The 24890-nt window shown below is 37.7% G+C and overlaps 1 long non-coding RNA gene across 1 annotated transcript in view; it reads left to right on the top strand.

The window, feature by feature from the left end:
- Positions 1-24890, top strand: part of LOC308533395 — a 496213-nt gene that overhangs the window by 162071 nt on the left and 309252 nt on the right. The window contains exon 2 of the long non-coding RNA XR_013997085.1: positions 8832-8897. This is a non-coding gene — a long non-coding RNA (uncharacterized lncRNA). The remainder of the gene's footprint in view (positions 1-8831; positions 8898-24890) is intronic.

Raw genomic sequence — 24890 nt, 5'->3', positions numbered from 1 at the left:
GAAGGGAAAAGGTGGGGATGGGCGGCAGTCTCAATAGGTTCTGCATTAGCTCATTAAATATTAAAATACCATTTCTATTTTGCATAATTTAACATGGCAAACTATAAAAAGGTGAAGCCAGCAACCCCTAGGCATGCTTTTTAAAACATCCTCATTTAGATGCTAATTTTGATTCGAAGTGTATGACTGGTTTAAAAAAAGAAGCCGTTAACAATGGCCAGATTACTTAAAAGGGATTATTAAGCAAATATGTGAGGGTGTTCTGATAGCGAGTGACCCATTTTATAACCAAATAAACCACCTTAAGGATAAAAGTATTTGTTTTAAATAAGAGAGAAAAATCAAACAATAGATGTAAAAAAGTAGGAAAGTGGATATGAACCACCCCAAACATAAATCATGCTGAAAACTGAGGTTACCTTTTCTTCAGTGCTAGAGGAACATGGATAACTGTGACATAGCCCTAAGAAATTAGAGGCACATGTTGGCTGTATGTAATGGTGAAATGAGCTAAAAAGAATTGATTAATAACACTTCTGTTTCCTGCCTCTTGTGTTAATAAAATCCACCATGACAGAAAAAGTGAAACAGGAAAATAACAGACAGGAGGGAGAGTGTGTTACCTTCAGCTGAGATTGAACTCAAGGCTGGCAAAAGTGATGCTGATAATTATAGGAAAATGAAATCTGCCAGGCAGGAGAGATCTATGGAACTGTATGATACCACATGCATAAATGAGGGGTAGGGGATGGGCAGATGGTTCTGTAAGTACATCATGCAGTGGAGAAAGATAAATATCACATGATCTCACTCATTAGTGGAATATAGTGAACAACATAAACTGATGAACAAAAATAGAACCAGAGTCATAGAGACATGGAATAGATTGTCCAAGCTATGAGGGAAGGTGGCGGGGGCGGGGGCGGGGGGCGGTGTGTGTGTGTGGGGGAGTAAAGGGGTAAGAAATCAACCAAAGGACTTTCATGCAGACGGGGTGGGGGGGGTGAGGTCCATGGGGGAAAAAGAAGACTTATATAATACATTAAACAATAAAGAATTTAAATTAAAAAAAAAAGAATGCTGAACTGGCCTTGACCATGCTTGGTGTTTTCGTAACCCACCCATCCTTTTCCCATTCCTCTGTGTACCTTGGCCCATGCTGCCAACTCCATCTGGAATGTCCCTTCTTCTCTCCCGTGCATTTGCCTCTCAAAAATCCTACCAGCTTTCAAGTTCCAAAATTAACATCAGCTTCTACATTGATTGTTAGCTAGTTTTTCAACTTTCATGATGAATGTGATAGTCTGTCTTTTATTACAATCTCTTTCTAAATTAAATTCTCAGGCTGTTTCTTCCTTTCATCCATTTCTTCTTATTGTTATTACCTCTTCATTTTTCTGTTTGTTTTATCTTTGCTGTTTGAGCAGAATGTCCTTAAGGGCAGAAATATTATTTAACTTATTATCTTTTTTATTCTTGTTTTAAAACTGCAGATTTCAACTCATCAGTTGGTTTTAAAATTAATTCAGTGGTTTTTTTAAATTAAATAGATCATTATAATAAATGATAAATTCCAATAGGTAGAAAAATATCAGGATATATCAGACATATTAAGGTTAAATATTATTTCATAAAATATTAAGTCACAAATATATTTGTAAGTGTATGCTGTGCCATAATATAAAATTTGTTTTTTACCGTTTCTTACAATCAAAATTTCCAAAATTGTTTCCCTACAGCATTTAACTCAGTTATTTGTACATAATCAGCCATTGATAAATATTTTTCATGAAAGACTGGTGTTCCATGAATTTCTTCATTTGCTTAAAAACATCCCTATGGACCATCAGGTATCCATATTTCTGCAGGTAGACTTTAATGTCAGAATAGCATTGATAACACCTGCTTCAGTTGAGAAATGATGGAAGTTTTACCATTAACAATGCAGTTTGAGAACAGGAAAGGAAAATTTCTGCTAAAGTGGAAAGTATTACTTTTTAGAGGCACTTTCATGCTTAGCTTTTGAGCATTTACTTTATTTATTTTTTTACATCAATAGTGTGGTCCATTTCTATTCATTCCTAATGCTTTTTGTTTCTTAATTCTAGTCTCATGAAAAGGCTCTAAATAAATGTAGATTTCAATTAAAAGAGGCTAGACTGTTATTTATAATTAACCACCCTAATAGTGTGAGATTGTTCACTGGCCAAATGAAACAGAAATGGTGGCTTTTACAATAAATTTAGGGTTGGTGCTTGTTGCAGCGCGTTTGACTTTCTGTTATGCCAACACAGCTGGAGACAGATTGTGGAAGTGGTTCCCAGCAGCCTGCCCATGAATAATGGCAGTCCAGGGGAGACCAGCACAGCGGGAGGGCTGTGGTTCTACCACTCTTAGGAGAGAGGTGAAAACGCTTCTTTGTGTTTAGAGTATTGGAACCTCTGAACATGCTAGAAAGTCCCTGCTAAAGAGCAGAAAATAGGGAGCAGTGTAGTTTAACATTTAAGTGACTACTTCACACACAAATACCCACATCCCTTAGCTGGCTACAATGGGCTATGGAATCTGCCTTCCTTCTGATCAGGCTTACTGGAAGCTCTAAGGCTCTTTTTACCTCAATTGGGATCTTCTGTCCCAACTGTTACTATCATAACTAGCTAGCAAATATTAATAATAGGGAAGGAGCAAAGGGGAGGCCAGACATTACAAGCATGGGCATCTGGGCAGCTTCACCAGGAAGCTGCAGCTTTACATTTCCCAGGGAACCACTGGTTGTTCCCTGCAAATCACCGGGGGAAGGGGTCCAACAAGGGAAAAATGGTGCATGAGCAGTGAAGTCAGGATGACATAGTGAAGGTGATTGCTTAGAAGTCTAACATGGGAACAAATTTCATTGGCTAGGAGGGTGGACCCCAATGCAAGCCAGCAAAAATTTGAAAACACACAATCCCCAGACAAAGGAATTCTCTCTTTCTTGTTCCTCTTGCTGCTTGTGTTCTCGTTTCTCACTCCATGACCCTCACTTGCCGTGTGCCTCCATAGCCCTGTGGCCTTAAGTAGTCTCATCGCCCATGGCCATGCAGACCCCACATGCAATGGACTGCAGTTGGGAACACAAACAGACATAGCTAGATGCTGGACTTGACTTTAATATAGAGCAGAAACTCTGGGCAGTGGCTTTGATCTTATCTCTGATGAAGGCAAAATGGGACTTTTCCCTTGGCAAATAGAGGGAGATGGGACCCAGAAGGGAGACTTCCTTAATGTTACCTCATCAACAAAGCTTTCCACAATAACACATCCTCTCATGGGGGCTGAAGGAAATTCTTATTCCCAAGGCACCCCAAGAACTCCACTTCTACCAGCAATAGAAGGGGACATGGGAGATAGCCCACTGAAAATACTACTGTTAGTGGGACTTACCTCCAGCAGTGCATAATGATGTTAAGAAGACAAGGATGACAGTATTAGGGCTTAATGTGAATAAATTTCTCCAAGTTGATAAGTTTAAAAATTTACTTCTGATCAAGTTGGAAACACTGCACATACATTCATGTTGTTATGTTTGCTATGGTCGCCCACACCTGTTTTGTACACTTTTGTGCTTCCTGTTCCCATTTATCACTGTATGTTCTCACTTCCTCTCAACATTCCCTGCTTATGGTACAATGGAATTGGTAGGATTCTGGTCTGAGTAACACTTTGGTCCTCTACAACTCTGGCTATCACTGCTATACCATTGTCATAGGCAACAACGCCCTTCTTTTTGCATGTGTCCTGTAAAGCTGGTGTGGGGAGGAAAAGATTTTCCTGGACCCCTCATAGGATCCCTGGCTGGGCCTGAAAATGAAACTGACAGAGTTAAACAGGAGAAAAGCATTCAAATTTATTTTAATATAAATTTACATGACATGGGAGCCTTTATCTTTATATATAAAAGGCTAATATGCAAAGTGTCCCCTCAGGAGTTCTACCAGGAGAACAGGAGTTCGATCACTCGCTATGACGTGCGCTGACCACCAGGGGGTGGCACGGAACATGGCAGGTGACTAGCGGCGGTGGGGCACTGAGGGAGTGAGGGAAGGAGGAGATGTGAAGGTAGGGAGGCAGGGAACCTGATTGGCCCTGATCACTGGCCAGACCTATGGACCCTACCCATGCATGAATTTCGTGCACCAGGCCTCTAGAAATGAAATAAATACCCAAAGAAATGATTAAGTCTCAGTGTTTTTGTAATATAAAAGATAAAGAGTGGAAAAAATAAAGAGTATAAAATAAAAGATAAAGTTTTGATAAAGAGTAGAAAGTCATGGAAAAATGTGGTAGGATGAAAAGGTATAAGCTAAGGGTAATAAACTGGGGAAACATTAGCAAGGCCTGTTTGTTTAGATCCGTCTTGGTGACTCTCTGTCTTGGAGACAGGGATGCTTCTTTTTTCCAGGTATAGCACAGGTACTGTTTTTCTTTAAAATTGTGGACAGTATTACAGATAGCCCTCATTTCCCCGCTCCTTTTCCCCCCTCCACCCACCTCTGCCCCACCCCTCCCCCACCCCCTCCAGTTAGGGCAGGCACTTCTCACATGAGGGTCTTTTGACCTGCTTCAGGGAAGGAGGGGGAGGGTGAGAGAGTCCTTCCTACACTTGCCATTTCTCAGTCCCTTCAGCTTAAAGTAGTTAATATGCCAAGGCACCATATTTTGGGGAAGTATGTTCTGAACCCTGTCACTGACATGACAAGAAGATAGGCCTGTACTGGCCTTTAAGAAATTTTAGAGGTTTAAATTGTTTAGCTTGATGGTTATTATATTAATTAAAGGCTTGAATTCAATAAGAGTTATTTTTCAGAAGATAATATTCTATCTTCCAGTCACAAGAGAATAAAATAATTCTGTTAAAATGTTAGCATGATTTTTCCTTAGTCCTATTCTGAAATACTTGTTTGGGATGACTGCAGAGTTTCTTTGGCATCAAAGGCATCCTTAAATGTCAGCACGTGGCCTAGTGCCAATTTTTAAGGTAGAGCCTTTCTGTCCAGCACAGTAGTCAGTAATCACATATAGCAATTTTAATCCTAATTTAAATGGAAACAAAATAAATTTGATTACTTAATTGAACTATGACAAGTGATCGATAGGCTCATGTCCTTAGTGTCTACCCTACTGGGCAGTGCAGATACAGAACATTCCAACCCTGCAGAAAGTTTATAGATAACACCGGTCTAGTCTTCTATCCTTAGTACTAGACTCCAGGATTCCAGGATAGTATATAGAATTCCAATGGTCATTTTGAAAATGTGTATACCAGCACAAGCTTTTTAATCTCTGCTTAATGTTAACATATTTTTCTTTCTTCCTTCTTTTGTCTAAGGAATTAGAATATCCAAGGGCATTTTGTTGAGATTGTAGAAATTGATATATTTTCATGAAATATTATCTACTGTATATCATGCAATGTGCAAGATATTTCAGATCACATAGCTATGAAGACAGATGTGCTTTGCACTCTCACATTGATAACATTATAATGAGGGGCAATAATTAAATCTAAATACACATATCTCTCAGTGATAGAGCCCTAAATTCCCTCCCTTCTTTAATGGAATATGAAAGGGAAAAATCTGGCAATGCTGAAGATGAGCCAAATTATCTGAATTGGTCCACTAACATTTTGGTAATCCATTCAGTTTCAGGAGTATCTAGTGTATTTAGATCAAACTAAAGATAATCCTTACAACCTAAATACGTTGCAGCCTATGGTCAGGGAAAGGACGGAGTAAGAAAGAATCAATGAAGCTGTGAAGGTTAAGGAAGAGAGCAAGGTGCAGCCCATTTTGGAGTAAAGCCTTGGAGTTGACCCTCAGAAAATGCTTTCCGAGCTTTGACTCATCTCAGAAATACATGAGCCAGGCATTCATTCACTTGTTCGTTCATTTATCAATTGAGCGTTTTCTGGGTTTGGTAATGTGCTAAAAATCCCGAGAGTCAGAGAACTTCAGAATCTATTTAATTTCAGCCTGTTGGCACAATACAGCTGGAATGCAGTGAAGTTGGATCCAAAATTTGAAAATTCCTGCTACATAGTTAAATGAAAGAGAGGGAATATCCCTGTTTGGATATATTATGATGCCCACTTAAAGTTAAAAGCCTTCAAAGGTTTGTATGCTCCCAAATGAATTTGGTTATATTCTGCCTTTGCTTGGTTCAGGCAAGTTCAACACAGGTGCTTCCTGGATCCATAGGGTGGAGTGGGGCATAGATTTGGGAGGACATGTTGAGTATCTCCAGGACCTTGTCTAAAATGGACATTTAGGTTTTTAAAGTGTTGCATTTGTTTCCAGTAACCCAGAAGTATTTGAATTTAGGATTGTTTGGCACAGAAAACTAGGAGCCAGTTACTGGATCTGCTTCTGGCTGGCTGTGTGACAATAGCAAGGCTAACCTCTTTTCCCCCACCCAGCTTGAGATCTAAATAGCCCGTGAAAGTCCTAAGATGTGACTTGGGGATTTCTCCAGGTTTCACCCTCTACACTCCATGATAGACATTTATTTTCTTCTAGCCACATAGCTATCCTTGTCTCTACAAGGATTTTCTATTTCTATTTTACCCATTCCGATTGATGATATTCCCTCTAAACTTTTGGTGACATTTCTTTTTAAAATGTTGCCTCCCCCACTCTGCCTTGCTTCTGCTTCCTGATACACCAGATTCCTCAACTCCCAATTGCCTGGGACATGTAATCAGACAGGTGGGCATCAACCTAAGGAATCAAAAAGAGGTCTGAAAATGAGAGCTGTGCTTATGGAAAAACTACTGTTTCATTTTGGTGGGAAATCATGGTAGGTGAAAAGGCTTAGTGTGAAATGAACCTGGGTTTTTTAACCGGTGTTTCTTAGTCTTCGATGCAATATCATAATATCCTTTGAAGAAGTTCAAGTACTACTGATGCTCAGATATTACTGCAGACCAATTATAATTATATGAAATTCTTGAATCCTCATATAGCTAAAAATGTCAGACTAGGGTTTGTTTGTTTTTGGTAAGGAATGGGGGAGTATTTAATATATTTAATCAAGGAAGTAACAGAATTTTTCATTACGAAAGTTATTTGGTGGTTATGAATAAAATGGATTAGCTGGGGAAGAGGCATATGCAGTAGTTAATAGGACTTGGTCTGCAGTCATAGAATTAGAAAGGCAAAGAGAAAAAAAAACGTGAGAGAACAATTTTGGAAGTGAAATCAATAGGCTATTATGATTGATTAAAAATGGGGGCCAAGGGCACAGCTGGGTATGGCTCAGTGGTTGAGCCTCTACCTAGGAACCAAGAGGCCACCGGTTCGATTCCCGGTCAGGGCACATGCCTGGGTTGTGGGCTCGATCCCCAGTGTGGGGCAGGCAGGAGGCAGTGGATAATGATTCCCTCTCATCATTGATGTTTCTCTCCCTCTCCCTTCCTCTCTGAAACCAATAAAAAATAAAAATGGGGCCAAGGAATGGACAGCAATGATGTAATCACATCTGTAAGAAGTGCTAGATAACAACAGGTGACTTTGAGACTCAGTGAATGAGATTATTAATGAGAAACAGAAAAGTCAAGAGAATGAAGTGCTCTTATGCCAAGTGGAGGTGGTATGGAGTGATAGAACCTCTATTTGGAGTGAGAAGCTGAGAGTGGGATACCATCTTGGATAAAAAAATATCCTCTGTGAATTTATTCTTCTCAGATAAAACCTCTCTTGCAGACTGGTTAAATGAAATATGTGTAATATTTCTGGAAATTCCTAATCCAAAGTTGTCTTAATAAAAGTTTGTTTGGAATTGAATCTGCATTGAAAGGGGACTTAACCCTAGTTCAGCTCAGCTCAGCCACCCTTCCTATATTTAAAGATGTCCCCCAGTTTCTGCACCATAGCCATTCTGCTCACACTTGGACCCCTCCAGAAACAGGGAACCCCTCATCTTGCAAGATAACTAATTTTGTCTATGGCAGGGGTGGGCAAACTTTTTGACTAGAGGGCCACAATGGGTTCTTAAACTGGACCGGAGGGCCGGAACAAAAGCATGGATGGAGTGTTTGTGTGAACTAATATAAATTCAAAGTAAACATCATTACATAAAAGGGTACGGTCTTTTTTTTTTTTTAAGTTTTATTCATTTCAAACGGGCCGGATCCGGCCCACGGGCCATAGTTTGCCCACGGCTGGTCTATGGTCAGTCCTGAATATAAGCAATCTTCAGTACATCGTGTAAAGTGTCTTCCTAAAGCATCTGTTTTCATGAGAACTTCTTCAGTTGAGTTGTACACAAGAAAGACATTTAAAATGTTTTAAAGAGTTTTCTAAGTGATTCTGATGAGGAGATTCTTTGATAAAAATACCATAAAACTTACCCACATGTCTTATTTTGATCACTGAGTACTGTAGAGGACAGCATGATTATGCTTTAAATACATTGCTATTGAGTTTCCAATGATTGTCTTCTCCAAGGAGAAAACAAAATTGTATGGGTAAAAGTGCTTTGGAAAAACAAAGAAGCATATAAAACAACTTTAAACATAATCATGAGATAAAAGAATGTTTTCTTAAGGAAATAGAAAAACTACAAATAGTAAAATTTTCTCATAACAACTAATATTTCTCAAAGCTTTCCATATGCTTTATATATTGCACGCCTTATTCTTTCTAGTATTTATAGTTTATTATTTCCCATCGTACAACTGAGGCTTAGAAAGGTTAAGTATCTTTCCCAGAGTCATAAAGTGGCAGCCAAATTTCAAACACCACATTTTATTGCCTCATATGAAAACTAAAAAGATTTTTTTTCTTTTGCAGCCAAAATATGCCTTCAAGGAATCATATGGCTGTGGTACCACAGGGGAGACGTGTCCACATTTAAAAGTAAGCACAGATATTTTATCTGCTAATGTGTTTTTATTCACCGCACCCCTATTTGTTTGCGTGGTTATTATTATTATGTTATCAGAAGTGCTTAACAACAACAATATATTGACTTCAAACAAGGAGTCATTTGTGTGTGTGTGTGTGTGTTTTTCCTGGTAATTTTTACTGTGACCTTAGCTCCATAGAGAAGTCTGTGTCTTAAGCCAAGTATTGAAAATTCAGGGGGAATGTAAATGTAGCTTGAATAAGGGAAGAGTAGGGCAGTTAAAGACTCATTTTGCCTGTCTCACAATTTTGTTCAGAGCTGGCTGTGATTGGTCTCTGCATGTGAAGTCTAAACCAATGCACCTGAATCTACCAAGAGTTGTTTTACATGTTGAAAATTTTAGAATAAATGAGTAGTTATCTACTTACAATGATGTGCTTCTTGTTAGTTGTGTACTTCTTAAGCCTTACACAATTTAGTGATCTAACTTCACATTTTTTTCCAGACAAGAATATTTCTGTTTTGGTGATTATCATCCTGGAATAAAAGGGCCTCTTAGACTTGGGTTTCTTAACCAGTGTTTCTTAGTCTTTGATTCAATATGATATCATTTGAAGAAGTTCAATTAGTACTGATGCTCAGATTTTACTGCAGACCAATTAGAATTATAGAATCTTTGGCATGTGATCTGGATGTGATGTGTTATGAAGTTCCCAGATGATGCTAGTGTACAACAAAGCTGAGAACTTAAGTCCATGTTTGGAATGAAGCATAAAATTGGAACCTGTACACAGTCATTTATGAAACCAAGAAAAAGAACAAAAACAAAATTGAGTTCTCAATATCTGTAATCACTAAGAGAACTATTGGCTGTTGAAAGTAAACTGAAAGTCTTGTGTGGGACAACCTAAATTTATGAAATTTATATGAAACGAAAAAAGATTTTTGGGTAGAAATGTGAATGATTTTCAGAGACATAGAAATGATACTCAGATAAGCTTTAGAATCTAAAGATAAAATTACAATTTAAATATCACCTGGGTAAAATCTAGCTTTTTAATATCTTTGTAATAATAAATCTGAGTTCATTTTAATCCTGATTCTTAAAAAGTCAAAATTGTATTTAATGTTACAAATTTGATCAAAGCTCTGCTTCCAAACAGAACAATTTCTCTTTATAAAGTTTGCATATTTCCTAGAAACCTGTACTGTGGACATTTTTTTTTAAATTTTTTTTTTATATTTTTTATTGATTAAGATATTACATATGTGTACCCTCTACCCCCCCCCCCCCCCGCTCATCCCCTCACCCCCCGTTGTCCGTGTCCATTGGTTAGGCGTATATGCTTGCATATAAGTCCTTTGGTTGATCTTTCCCCCTTGCCCCCACCCTCCCCTACCTTCCCTCCAAGGCCCGACAGTCCAATCAAAGCCTCTCCGTCTCTGGATCAGTCCTTGTTCATCAGTTTATGTTGTTCATTATATTCCACAAATAAGTGAGATCTTGTGGTCTTTATCCGCTCTTCAGTTCCATCCATGCTGGGGCAAATGGTAAGAGTCCCTTTTTCTTCTTCCTCTTCTTAAAGAATACCTTTCAGCATTTCATATAATGCTGGTTTGGTGGTGATGAACTCCTTTAGCTTTTTCTTATCCGTGAAGCTCTTTATCTGACCTTCCATTCTGAATGATAGCTTTGCTGGATAAAGTAATCTTGGTTGCAGGTTCTTGCTATTCATCTCTTTGAATATTTCTTGCCACTCTCTTCTGGCCTGCATGGTTTCTGTTGAGAAATCAGCTGACAGTCGGATGGGTACTCCCTTGTAGGTAACTGACTGTCTTTCTCTTGCTGCTTTTAAGATTCTCTCTTTATCTTTTGCTCTTGGCATTTTAATTATGATGTGTCTTGGTGTGGTCCTCTTTGGATTCCTTTTGTTTGGGGTTCTCTGCACTTCCTGGACTTGTAAGTCCATTTCTTTCACCAGGTGGGGGAAGTTTTCTGTCATTATTTCTTCAAAAAGGTTTTCAATATCTTGCCCTCTCTCTCATCTTCTGGTACCCCTATAATTCTGATGTTGGTACGTTTGAAGTTGTCCCAGAGGTTCCTTACACTATCTTCATATTTTTTGAATCTCTTTTCTTTTTTCTTTTTCGGTTGGGTATTTTTTGTTTCTTTGTATTTCAAATCTTTGACTTGATTCTTGGGATCCTCTTGTCTGTTGTTGGATCTCTGTAAATTATTCTTTATTTCAGTCAGTGTATGCTTAATTTCTAGTTGGTCCTTTTTCATGTCCTCCATGGTCTCACTATACTCCTTGAGGGATTCATTAAATTTATCGGCGGTTTCCATAAAATTCTTGACAAACCTTATAAACGTGGCCTTGAACTCTATATCCAGTCGTCTGCCCTCCTCCGTTTCTGCCAATTGTGACCTGTTTCTTTGTCTCCGCATTTTGGCTGCTTCCCTGTGTTGATAGAGTGGCCCTGTGCGCCAGGTGTCCTGTAGGGCCCAGTGGCTCAGCCTCCCCAGTTACCTGGGGTGGACACTCTTGGTGCACTCTTGGTGCCTTGGTTGTTGTAGGATCACTGGGAGGAATTGACCTCCAGGCCAATTGGCTGTGGGAAGCAGCTGTGTCTGAAGTGGGAGAATGGTCCCCCTCTGACCACTGGGTACAGTGGTTCCTGGATCTAAGGAGGTGCTAATTCAGCCCCTGCCTGAGGCCACACAGCAGGAGCCAGGAAGAGGCTCAGCTGTGAAGCAATGCAAGCCGCTGCGGGGCCTTGGGCCTTCTCTTGGAAGTTCCAGGTCTGCCTAGCTGGGCTGTAGTTAGGTACATTCATATGCAAAAGCCTCTGCCGCAGCCTGGGTGGGGCGGGGTCTCAGGGAGTCAAAAGGCGAGAAAGAAGCTATGGCTGATTCTCCGCCTGGAGTCGCGCGTCTCAGTGTCCCGGTAACGGCTGAGGGAAATCCGCCCTCAAGTTCGCCCGCTGCCGCCTGACAGACTAGCCTCTCCCCGTATGAGACCTGGGTCCCCAGAGACTTCCCGGAACCAGAGTTCAGAGCAGTCGGGAGCTTGTGATTCAAAAAGACAGACGCGTCCTCAGGTGCCACCCCCTTTCCGCGCGCGCGAGCCGCCGCCGTACCTCTGCACTCAGCCTCCGCAGCTCCTCTGGCTCTCAGCGTGCTTTTCTTTTCTTCTAGTTGTAGAAATTACACTCAGCCAGCCTTCTGGTTGTTCTGGACGATGTTTGCTCCGTCCTTTGGGATATTGTTCAATTGTTGTGTGAGGCGACTATTTCCCGGTGTTTATCTATGCCGCCATCTTAGTTTCTCCTCTACTGTGGACATTTTTTTTTTTTAATATATTTTATTGATTTTTTACAGAGAGGAAGGGAGAGAGATAGAGAGTTAGAAACATCGATGAGAGAGAAACATTGATCAGCTGCCTCCTGCACATCTCCTACTGGGGATGTGCCCGCAACCCAGGTACATGCCCTTGACCGGATTCGAACCTAGGACCTTTCAGTCCACAGACCGACGCTCTATCCACTGAGCCAAACCAGTTTCAGCTACTGTGGACATTTTTACTGAAATAACAATATGGTTGTACCCAAAGTCACTTTCCTGACCAAGGACAGCTGGAAAATTGATGTACTAATAAGCAAAGAAACAAAAAGACATTATATTTTTGACTAATTCTTTCAGTTCACATTTTCTTTCACATGTAAAATACTAGTCACACCATATTATTTATTTAACTTTACTTAAAAGGAAAATACTTTGATTTGTTAAGTACTTGTAGAAGTTGCTTTAGAGTCTCAGTTGAACATTGTTGGATCTTCATGTCACCAAGGTTTACTTGAACTGAATATAAGAGCTCTTAGAAAACAAATCCTAAATCATCTCAACATGCCAGGGATATACCATAATAGCCACTGAAAAGACACACAGCCTGGAATTACTTTGATTATAGGGGTTGCAAGGAGTACCTGTGATTGGCCCCCACAAGGTTAAGGGCCATCTCAGCTGCTGAGGGCATTTATTGTGATGCAGTCTGTAAGAGGTCTCAACAGGACACCGTGAGACTAAAAATTGAGTTACTTAGGCATTCTTTTTCCAAGAGTGCCTTCCAGTTTTGGTATTATTATAAAAGAAGTCCCTTTACTGTTTCCACTGTCTTTTCCTTACATAATTTCTTACCTTTGTGATTTACTTTTACCTCATTCTTTTTTTTAAGAAAAGTTGGTTTGGAGTCATTTATTTTCTGATTATTATAGTGTTGTGTTTGTTTGGTTGGTTTTTTGTTTTTGCTTTTTTTACCATGGGTTAGCTCTTTTCCGTTCCCTTCACTTTTGTTCCCTCTCTCCTTCCCTCCCATGTCATCTCCCTCCCTCTTTTCTTTCCATTATTCCTTTTTGCTTTTCTTTCATTTACTCCCCTTCTCCTTTCCCTCTCTCTCCATTCTAATCACAATTTCTAACCGTAATCAAAATATAACATAGTAAAGAGATACCTATTTAATGACATAAGTCGACAGTAATAACACTTCCAGCTATTAGGGGTAGTTTTGAAGGGCATACATTGAACTATTTGAGCTTCTTTTTATTTAGTGTTTTTATCTTGTTTTTGACTTTTAGATCTTTTTACATCATTTTGCAAGGTTTTTATAAAGCCATGTCTGTGGAAATGTGCCGCTATGTTGAGTCTGGAATTTTTATTGATTTGCAGTTTCTATATCTTGGGACAAATCCTCAGTTAGCTTAACTAATATATTTGTGTGTTAGTGTTCCTTTTATTGTATGTTATATATGTTCTTTTTGATGTTTTAATTTTCCATCTTCAAGTGAAGGTTTTATTTTGAATTATCAATGCATATTTCCAACACTTTATGTTTGACTCCTTTTCAGTGAGGTTAAAATTTTAAAGTAAAGTTATAAATAATTGTATTGCCCTTCCCTTAATCAATACTGTTTCATAGCGTTTCCAAAACATGACTAGCAGTTGTATTTCTCTTTATATGGCAGATAATCTGGATTTGCCCCTTTCTCTAATACAATAAACTGCATCTTCGTTCCTAAACTGTTACTAAAGTCACATGCTTTTTTCTATCTTTCTCACAGGTTTAAGTCTTAAATGGTACAATGTATGATGACATTTTGCTAACTATAAAGCATTGTGCAAAAATAAAGGGTTATTATTACCTGAAAAAAAGATGTATATCTCAATCAAAGTTAACCTTTCAAAATATCAGTTTAGTGATTATAGCATTTGAGGGACAAAGGAGAAGGTGTAAAGGAAGAAAAGGATAATGTAAAAAAGTCAAAATATGGAGAAAGGTAAATAATACAATTTGAGACAACATCTAGGAAAGGAAAAGAAATTTGGAAGTTATTCAGTTGTATAGCAAAAAATGGAGAAGAAAGTTACATGTGTTGTTTTAATGACTATTTCTTAACTAGAGAGAAACCTAAGAAAGAACCAATCCTGCCAAAACCTTGATAACAGAATTTTTGCCTGTAGTATATTTTTGTTGTTTATGCCACCCAGTATGCTATAGTTTCTTACGATCGTCCTAGTAAACAAATAAACCCCCGCCATGTGGACTTTTCTGATCACTCAAGATTGGCAACCCTTTGCTTTCTCAATTGTATTGTCTTGTCACTGGAAGGTAACAATGCTAGAGTATGGATTTTATGTTCTCTGTATATCTTCAGCACTTAGGGAAGTGTCTGGCCCATAGCAGTATTATGCTCTATTGATTGAATGAATGGGTGGATGAAGAACTGATGGACTGAATAGTTGAATGGATGAAATATCTTTTACAAACAACAAACCAGAAGAAGTAGGACGTGGACTATAAATTTTGAAGAAAGCAACTTTATAGGGCCATGACTAGAAAATAACAGTGAGATCTAGAGAAGTGATAGTTTTAAGTGAAATGATTAGTGGAAATGTGCAAAGCCTTGTAAAGAGTATATGGGAGGAGAGGTGGAGACAGAACAACTATAATGACTATGACGATATAGTTCAACACCTACAACTACAGAGTTGAAAATATAATGTGGTTGTCTTCCCCTGAGATGAAGCAAGGAATGGACAGGCTATTATTCACTTAGGGAAACTGACATTCTAAAATCTAAGCCTGTATTTCTGGCTGTTAGTAGGGCCAGATCTCCCTTTTAAAAAAATATTGATTTCAGAGAGAAAGAGAGAGGGGGAGGAAGACAGAAACATTAATGATGAAAGAGAATCGTTGATCCACTGCCTCTAGGACACCCCCTAGTGGGGATCGAACCTGCAACCAGGCATGTGCCCTTGGCTTCATTGGAAGGTGGGACCCTTCGCAGGCTGACGCTCTATCCACTGAGCCAAACCATCTAGGGCCAGATCTCCCTTTTCAATGCAAACTATCTATCTGTCACATTCTAGATGTCTTCAGCTCGGGGGTGGGGGGGGGGTGGGGGGGGTGGGGGTGGGGGTGGGGGGTGGGGTGGGGGAGGGGGAAGCACACATAGTCATATATGTGTTATGGCATTTGATTGATTGATATTTGCCTCAGACCTGCTTTGATTTCATGATTCAAACTTTTCCTTGGTCATGAGCTTGACAAAGATAAATTGTGAATGGCTTTCAAGTTCCTGCCTTTAATTGCTGCATGTGTAACGAGATGTTTTTTGTTTGTAGAGTTGATATTCAGACACGGTTCCATTTCTCTTTTGTTCATGTTATTCTGCTTTCCAGTGGGAGTCCAAGCTTCATAGTCATGTTTTGATTAAGGGACTAATGCTTTATTAAATTTTGAATAGAGTTTGTTATCAGTGTAGTGTTATTCTTATTGAAATGGCAACATAATATTCTTCAGCTACTTTGTGAAAGGAGAGCAAAATGCGATTTCTATTCTTACTCAGATTCCTAGTTGTTTACAGTGGTTTAAATAATGCTTTTTGTGAAAGGCTCCCAATTTTAGTTTGAGATGATACTGCGATGATTGCTGATCCTATTATCATCAAATACTGTGGAGGTGTGGTCCACCTATTCCAGTTTATTACTGTTTGAGAGACAGAGATACATTTCTATGAAATACCGATTTCTGCTGACTGGATCCAAGTTTTGTGATTTAATTCTGAAGGTTAGAAGACAACTTCAAAGTTTTCTTGTATCTTATAATTCTTTCAATATCAGTCATAAAAATAAGATGTGTAAAGATTTTTTTTTCCAAACTAGAGATACATGAAAACAGCCACAGTTTAGAATTCATAGCACTCTCAAATGTGCAAGTCATTCAGAAAGAATTCACTTTCGCATGTCTAGTTATAATGTCTATAAAAGGAGAGGATGGAACTAGATAATTTTTAATCTTCTTACTCACAATTTTACATTGGATAATTTCATTACTTATGTCTTCCATGTTGTGTAGCATCTATAAATATATTGATAACACATTCATGTATTTACTGACCACCAGTAGAATGAAAATGGTTGACTGAGGCCTTGAGTCACTCCGTTATTGCAAGGGTGTCACATGTGAGATTTATTTAGTCATTCAGAACATGCTCATTCACTGGCTGTTATGTGCAAAGCACTGTGCTAAGGAAATACATGCAAAAAAAGAATAGATCTTAAATAATTAACCTGCTTCTTGGTTGTTGGGAATTTGGAGAGTAGTCTATGTTCATAGAACCTAGCAAATGAACAGAAATGAAATTCAAGCTTATGGTCTTCACTTCATTATCAACAGGCTGAAATCTGCTGGTGTAAATGTGTTTTTTTTTTCTAGAAGCCTTCGGAGAGAGTCTACTTCTTGTCCCTTCGAACTTCTAGAAGGTGCTGGAGTTCCTTAGATTGGTTTATGCCCACATCACTAGGATGTGAACATCTTTGGGGAGCCATTATTCTGCCTACCACACTTTTTTGTGGAAATGTACATATTAACAATAAAAATACACAGAGAATTTTTACTACACAGGATGTCTATATACTATTATTAAATATTTAAAAAGAATGTACTAATTAATGTGACAGTGTGTCCACCATGCTTTAAAGCATTTCTAAGATGTCTACTTGGAAGCTACTATTTAAGACTAGAAGATATTCTTGACAGATCTTAATCTTCCAAAAGTAAAATATATTTATGTAATACTTATGACATATAGAGCCCCAAACTGTTAAACAACACGGTTGCTTCTAGTGGGCATTTTGGACTTTAACAAAGGAAAACAAATAACTACTGCTACAAAGAAATGAAGCTGATTTCTATTATATAATAACAATAACACATTATTATTATTATTATTATTATTATTATTATTATTTTTTTCTTATTGGGTACTTGTTAAGTGCCCAGCCATGTTCTAAATGCTTGTACATATATTATTTTATTTAATTCTTATAACAGTGGAATGTTATTATTCTCTTCATTTTAAAATTAGAGAACTGAGACACAGAAGTTACATAACTTGCTCCAAATCACATAGTTAGGAAGATGCAGAAATGTGATTTGAACTCAGGCCCTCTGATTCCAGAGTCCATGCTCACTCTAAATATTTTAGAGCCAAAGTTCTTCAGGAGGATTCAAGTATATATTTATATATTTATAATAATATACAATTGGAGAGATAATGGGGCTGATGTTTTGAGGCACCTGCCAGTGCTTTCATTGTGAAATGCTTATTCTGAATTTTAAATGGCTTCTCTCTGTTATTAAGCTCTGTTTTGGGAACATTCTTTGTTTTTTTTCTTTTGATATATTTTGATCACTAATATTCTAAAAAGCCACTAATCAAATGGAGATGTGTATTGTGATTGTAATAATTTTAATCTTTCTTTCTAGGCCACATTCTTTATAATCAGACATGGGAACAGTGTGTTTGCAAGGTAATATGACTGACTTTTAGCAAACATTATAGAGTTTACCTACTAAAATTAGTACCTTTCCTAGTATCATCACAAGGTTTTTCCCCATTAGAATTGGTTCAGAACACCACTTAGCTATTGTCTTCTCAAATTCATTTTACTCTCAAAGGAAAATAATGTCTTCACAAAAGTAAAAAACATACATCAAGATCTCTGAAAGCAAATTCAGGAGAGATCTTTCTAACAGTTGCTTGGGATGCTATAGTTCTTCAAAGCAGCACATATCCACCCATGGTAATTACTCCAAAGATGATTTGCAGAGCTGTAGGGGTAAAGAGTAGCATGTTGTCACACTTAGTTTGGTTGTCAGGTTTTTACTGATTTGGTAGCACATTGGGTATCAGACTTTTGGCTGTGATAGTCTATTTACAATCTTACTCGAAGGAATTCTCATCTCCACACAGTAACAAAATAATTGGGTTTGAATGAGTGAATCCACAGTCTGGAATGGTAATGAGGTGTAATTGATTTAAACATAATGTACAACAAGTCATAAATGATACTTGAGGATTCTAAGGTATTTCCAACATTCCCTCATTAGAAATTGGTGAAAAATATTCCTTAGCCAAGAAGAGCTAAGAGAAATATCCCTGTCTGTTTCACCTTTTTTTTTTTTTTCAATTGTTCACATCCTGTTAAAAGCAATCTGGGTGACTGTTCTGACCACCCTGTTTTGGTCCAGTTCCTGCCTTTCATCATTGAGCTGGTTCTCTTCTCATTATGGACTTCTTCAAAGCTCATCTCAAGTGCAGGATGATATAAGTAGAATGGGTGCAGAGGCTTTGCTTGCTTCTACTGTTCAAATGCCTGTGCCTGTGTGCTTATTATGGAGGAATGGCTTCTGATTATATTTGTGTGGCCCTGTAGCTTTTATCTCTATATCTGTTTCACCCCTATGAGCTATGGTAGGTCTCTGAGGTGGTGACCTACCATATTTACTTATTTCAGTATAAAAAAAGTCACTAAATAGGATCTAAGCTGAAAATGGATTTTCCCCAACTAGGGAAAATATAGCACAAACACACACCTGCGTGCCTATATGCATGTACAAAGAGCTTTAATGCCACCAAACTTCTTGCCTAGTACAATTAAGCATTCCTTCTGGCTTCCACTCCTCAATAATTTTACTCTTTATCCAATTCATGTCCAGGGTCATCCAATCTAAATCTGCATTTCAGAGAGTGCCACCACTCTAACTCATTGCTGGTGGGTAATGCTTCTGTTCCCTATTGCCTTTAGGTTCATCTTAAATCATTTGGCATAGCTAAATTTAAGCTAACAATTTAGCAGGATGCCTCTGGATAATGCAGTCTAGAAGTCCCTTAACATGAAACTATCTAGTACAGAGACTCCTGTAAATCAAGAGATAGCTGGGAAAGTTTCTCAGGAGCCCGAGGCCTGACTATGCCACTACCTAGAACAGTGGTTCTCAACCTTCCTAATGCCGTGACCCTTTAATACAGTTCCTCATGTTGTGGTGACCCCCAACCATAAAATTATTTTCGTTGTTACTTCATAACTGTAATTTTGCTACTGTTATGAATCATAATGTAAATATCTGATATGCAGGATGTATTTTCATTGTTACAAATTGAATATAATTAAAGCATAGTGATTAATCAAAAAAACAATATGTAATTATACATGTGTTTTCCCATGGTCTTAGGTGACCCCTGTGAAAGGGTCGTTCGACCCCCAAAGGGGTCGCGACCCACAGGTTGAGAACCTCTGACCTAGAAGATTCTGCTTTCTTACAGAGTGCATGGATTACATTTCCCACGGGGAGAAATGGCTCAACAGCTTCCCAAACAGAAAGTGAAATACATATAATTATTATATCTTGTAAAGTATTTTAAGAAGTGCTTTCTGTTTAGTGTTGTGCATACACACAATAAAAAATGTAGGTACAAAGGCTAAGAAATTTGGGTTGAAAAAAAATTGAAGATCCCAAAATATAAAAATTTTCAGGAATGTGTATTTGGAAAATGTACATGATAAAAATAATGGATTATTCATTAAATCAACAAATATCTAAATAAAATATCTTGATTTTTCAAATATCAAATAAAAATCTCTGAATTATTTATTATAATATTTCTTCCTTATTTACATGCAGCTTATTTTGCATAACACCCCAACCTTTGATTCATTAAACAAGAAGCCTAAAACAAGCGAGCTTGACCAATATTTATTAGAATGGACCATATATAATCATCTAATATTTTGAAATATGCCAGTTTATTTATCTTAGATATTTGTCCTAGAAATGCTGAACATTTTATACATGACTAAAATACTATCTTAATTTAGTTTTAATCAATTTAAGCATCAACTCTTTATCATTCGATTAATTATTTTAATCACATGAAATAATTACTAATGTTGGAAATGTGCCTACGTTAACCAAGGAATAAAAAATATGAATAAATTGAGGAGTAGCATTCTTAGATGCATTTAATAAACCAGAAAAAGAATGCAAGTATTAACTCAATTTCTTTTTATTTTTTAATTTTTTTTATTGCTTAAAGTATTACAAAGAGTATTACATATGTCTCCTTCCCCCGCCCCCCCACCCCCCGCCCTTGACAATCCCCTGGCCTCCCCTACCCCCCAGTGTCTTTTGTCCATTGGTTATGCTTATATGCATGCATACAAGTCCTTTGGTTGATCTCTTAAAACTCAATTTCTTATAGTGTAAAGGCTGCTCAAATATTGTTTTATAATGTTAAGTGTATAATAAAATTGCCTTAACAATGCACTCAACTTACATTTTCACCCTCAAAGAAATAGGCCGGCAATTTCTTTGTACATTTTAAATGTACTTAATAAATTCTCATTGGGTAGACTAAACATGTGTTGACTAGACATTAGCCATTGGAAAGAGATCTAACATGCTGTAATGAAAGACTTTATAACACCTACAGCAGCAGTTTTCCCAAGGATCAAGACAATTACCTTGACATTATGTAGAGAGAATGACCAGATCAGTACAGCTGCTTCAGCAGTAAGTTTCCAGATCAAACAGCTGTTTACAAAGGCATTGTGAAACTGTATCAGACGTTTTATTTATATTGGAGGTTAAATGAAACATCTGGTTATACCTGATAGAAAAGTTACAAATTAGCATCACAACTGATCTGATTATGGAATTAAGGCAACATCTGGGTCTGAGGAGGAGGTTTTAAAATGTCCTAGCAAATAGCTCTAACTTTTGCTAGTGAGTTATTTCTCTTCAAAAAGCCGCTTTCTAGTTTGACCAGTACTTATCTCAAACTTGGCTATAGCAACTCTCTCCAGTATATCATAACATGCTCAAAGGGTCCCAGATAAATCCACTAGCTTGAATCACTGCTAGTAATCTTTTGAATTTGCTTATATATTTTCGTGGACATCAGCACATTTAAAATAGCCCTTGAAAAATTCATTGTTTGACTTAATAAAATGCCACCAAGAATGTGAAATTTATAAGCCTCAAAAAGTAACTACATATATAGGAAGTTTAAATTTTTAAGAAAAATGCTAGCTAGACACAAAATCAATGACAAAACTAAGTTACTAAATAAATATTGACTAGCAAAGATGGTGTCTCAGGGTCTGTGAAGGCCCGTTTTTTTGATAGTTCATACATCTAAGTGTATCACCATTATTTAAAGGAGAACATAGTTAATAAAAATAATTTTTGTTGGTCTAACTGGTGATTTTTGTTTTCTTCTTGCCATCTATGGTGTAGAAGGCTAGATGTTCATTGATAATTGCAAGAGAAGAGTGGAAGGGAAGACTGAAAGTGTGGCCTACCTTTATCTGTTGAAACTTTCATAGGAAATTCTGAAGGATTTGCAACTAATTTTGTTTTTGTTTTTTAATTTCATATTCAGTAATGTAGGCCAATTTAGGGAGGATTCACAGGGTAGACATGATCTGGGGTGGCTTCACAATTCTACTCAACCTGTTTCCAAACTCAATGCATGGACTCAGCAGCTTTTTTTCTGAAATGGGCTATATCCCATGTTCCTTCCTGCGGCTCCTCCTTATGCCTTCTTATCTACTCCAGTGCCATTTAGCTCTTTTCATTTGCCCCACTCCTGCCTCCAATCAATCTAGGCTCCAGCTAGTTGCACTGTTGAACAAACAGAGAAGAGGGGGCTTGAAGTTCCAAGGTCAAGGGTACAGGAAGATGTGACTTCTCAATAGTCCCAATCTTGGGGGAAAGTTTTAAAAATAAGCAAACCAAGCCAACCGTCAAAGTTATCCTTCTGGTTGTAAAGCTCCTCTACCTGATGGGGGTCACAATTCTTGGTCTCCCTCCACTGTTGAGTTTTATGACCTAAGACTCCCTGTGTTTTGTCAGATCTAGAAAGATGTAGTTATTAGTGCATTTGTGTGTGAGTGCCTGGTTGGGGGAGGGCAGATGATTATGATGAGGTATGGGGATTGGGAAAAAAAACTCATCCCATTATTAAACCATATAAGATGCATTAAGAGAATAAAAATTCAAATAATCTTGTTCAATTTTGATTCATAAAAAAGTAATTGTTCATATGTGTTCATTGTTCATTGTTTATAGGTGTTTATATGAAATACTTTTGTTACCAGGAAAAATACTCTAGAATGTGATTTTTGGCATAACTTGCACCTAATCTGATAAAGACACTGATCCCTTTCATTCATGCCAAGAAGTAGTGCTTCTCAATAAACTGGATAATATTTTCTCATCAGAATGTTATAAGCATAATTTTATCCTTAATCAAGTACTCAGTGCCAAACAAATCATAGATTTTATACATAATATGTCATAAAAGCAACTGTAAAACAACTATAAATATCTATGATAATGTGAAATCATAAAAATAAGCTGTTAGGTCTAGAAAAAGAGCATAAATTTCCAATACATAGTATTTATAATGTGGACTCAAAGTACAATAAAATATACCTATGAGATTAGGAAAACACTCTAGTGCTTGATAATTTAACCCATAACAAATAATACCAATAATACCAATCAAAGAAATAATAAACATGTTGATAAACAAAAAAACCACAACATAATGTAATGACCATTTTGCTTGTTATCTTAAAATTTGGAAGATACTTTAGGAAAAAATTTTGTTCCAAGTTTCTTCAAAATCTGCCAAAGATTTTTGAGTGATTATTATTTTACTCTTAAATGTCTCAAAAGTTAGAGAAACATTTGAAATTATTTTAATTTTTGAATTACCTAAAAGGAATGTACTGAGCAGGTTATAATTGACAATTTGAAGAATGAATTCTACTTAGACTATTATACAACTAGTGAATAACACCAACAATAATAATGGATACCATTTATTTTAAAACTTATGTTGAGCCAGGAACAGTTATTTTGTTTCTCTACTATTGCAAGTTACTCTTTCGTTGTCTTCTGCATTTGCAAATTATTGTGTCTTTGGCCAAACAATTTTAGATCAAATCAATACTCCCAAGAATATAAATGACTAGAGGCCTGGTGCACGAAATTTATGCGTTTGCGGGGGGTGGGGGGGGTGTACCCTCAGCCTGGCTTGCGCCATCTCGCAATTCAGGAGCTTTCTTTGGGGGATGTCTGACTGACGGCTTAGGACCGCTCCTTGGAGCGGGCCTAAGCCGTCAGTCGGACATCCTTAGCACTGCCACGGAGACTGGAGAGGCTCCTGCCACCGCCACTGGGCTCGCCAGCCATGAGTCCAGATCAGGGCTTCTGGTTGAGCGGTTCTCCCCCTGTGGGAGCACACTGACCACCAGGGGCAGCTCCTGTGTTGAGTGTCTGCCCCCTGGTGGTCAGTGCGCGTCATAGCCGTCATTCTGCCTTTTGGTCAATTTGCGTATTAGTTTTTTATTCTATAGGATAGCTGTGAAATACTTCATTTTAAAGAATAAGAAAATGTTTCTGGTCTTCAGGAGACTTGGAGTTCCTAAATCCCTGTCATCCAATCTCAAAGGAAGGAAGGTATGGGTGACACCATAACTTCACATGGGTATTAGAAGTAGTTAAAACGTTTCACTGAAAAGTATTAGTTCATTTAGAAATGAGCCCAGGTGTGTTTTATAGTGCTTCCATTCTCATACCCTCCACGTGTAATAAATATTCTATCAAAACAACACTTTTTAAATGCACCACTATTTAGTAGAACCCTGCCATATTAAGGGGCTAATACCTTATAGAAAATATTTAGTAATAAACATAAGTATGCCTTATTTATTTGTTAGGGGGTGAATTACTTACTCAAGCAGTGGCGTCATCTTCAAAGAAAAGCAATCTCCAGCCTAAACCGGTTTGGCTCAGTGAATAGAGCGTCGGCCTGCGGACTGAAAGGTCCCAGGTTCGATTCCGGTCAAGGGCATGTACCTGGGTTGCGGGCACATCCCCAGTAGGAGGTGTGCAGGAGGCAGCTGATCAATGTTTCTCTCTCATTGATGTTTCTAACTCTCTATCCCTCTCTCTTCCTCTCTGTAAAAAAAACAATAAAATATATATATATAAAAAAAAGAAAAGCAATCTCCAAACAATTTCACTGTTTCCACTAACACTAATTTATTTTACTGAATTGGAAAAATTAATTTCCACTAGAGTTTTATATTTACAGTGTTAGACTATGTTCTGTGAACAGTGATGTTATGCTTTCTATTTGTTCTTGAATAAAAGATCTTGAAATACTCTTACCAGTGTACCTTACTGATAAAGGCAGAGTTTTCGCATAAATTTCTTTCACTTGGAGACAAGTTCCTTTTGGTCTCAAGAGCACCTTGCCTCTTCAATAGTTGTGTTTGTTCCTCCCTAGATAGAGGCCACCTGTGAGTCCTATGTATTCAGACTCATAAAGTGGTGAGAAACATAGATGGAACATTAAATCTGAGTAAACTATTCTCTGAAAATAAGTCTTTCAGAAAACACTTGGTATTCACCTCCATCATGCAATATAAGTAGTATTTTAAAACAATATTGTTAAGTAGGCATTTTATCTTTATTATTTCCAGCATTACACTTGTCTAGCTGCAGGTTTTTGGTGTTTTGGTGGTTATTTTTTAGTCACAGAGCTTGGAAATCACTTTAGGTATTATTTTCTTTGTTCCCCCTACC

Source organism: Myotis nattereri (genome assembly GCF_964212035.1).
Source record: "Myotis nattereri genome assembly, chromosome: 17".
In the NCBI taxonomy this organism is placed as follows: Eukaryota; Metazoa; Chordata; class Mammalia; order Chiroptera; family Vespertilionidae; genus Myotis; species Myotis nattereri.
Note: the sequence above shows the minus strand (reverse complement) of the source record. Positions and strands in the feature narration are given on the sequence as shown.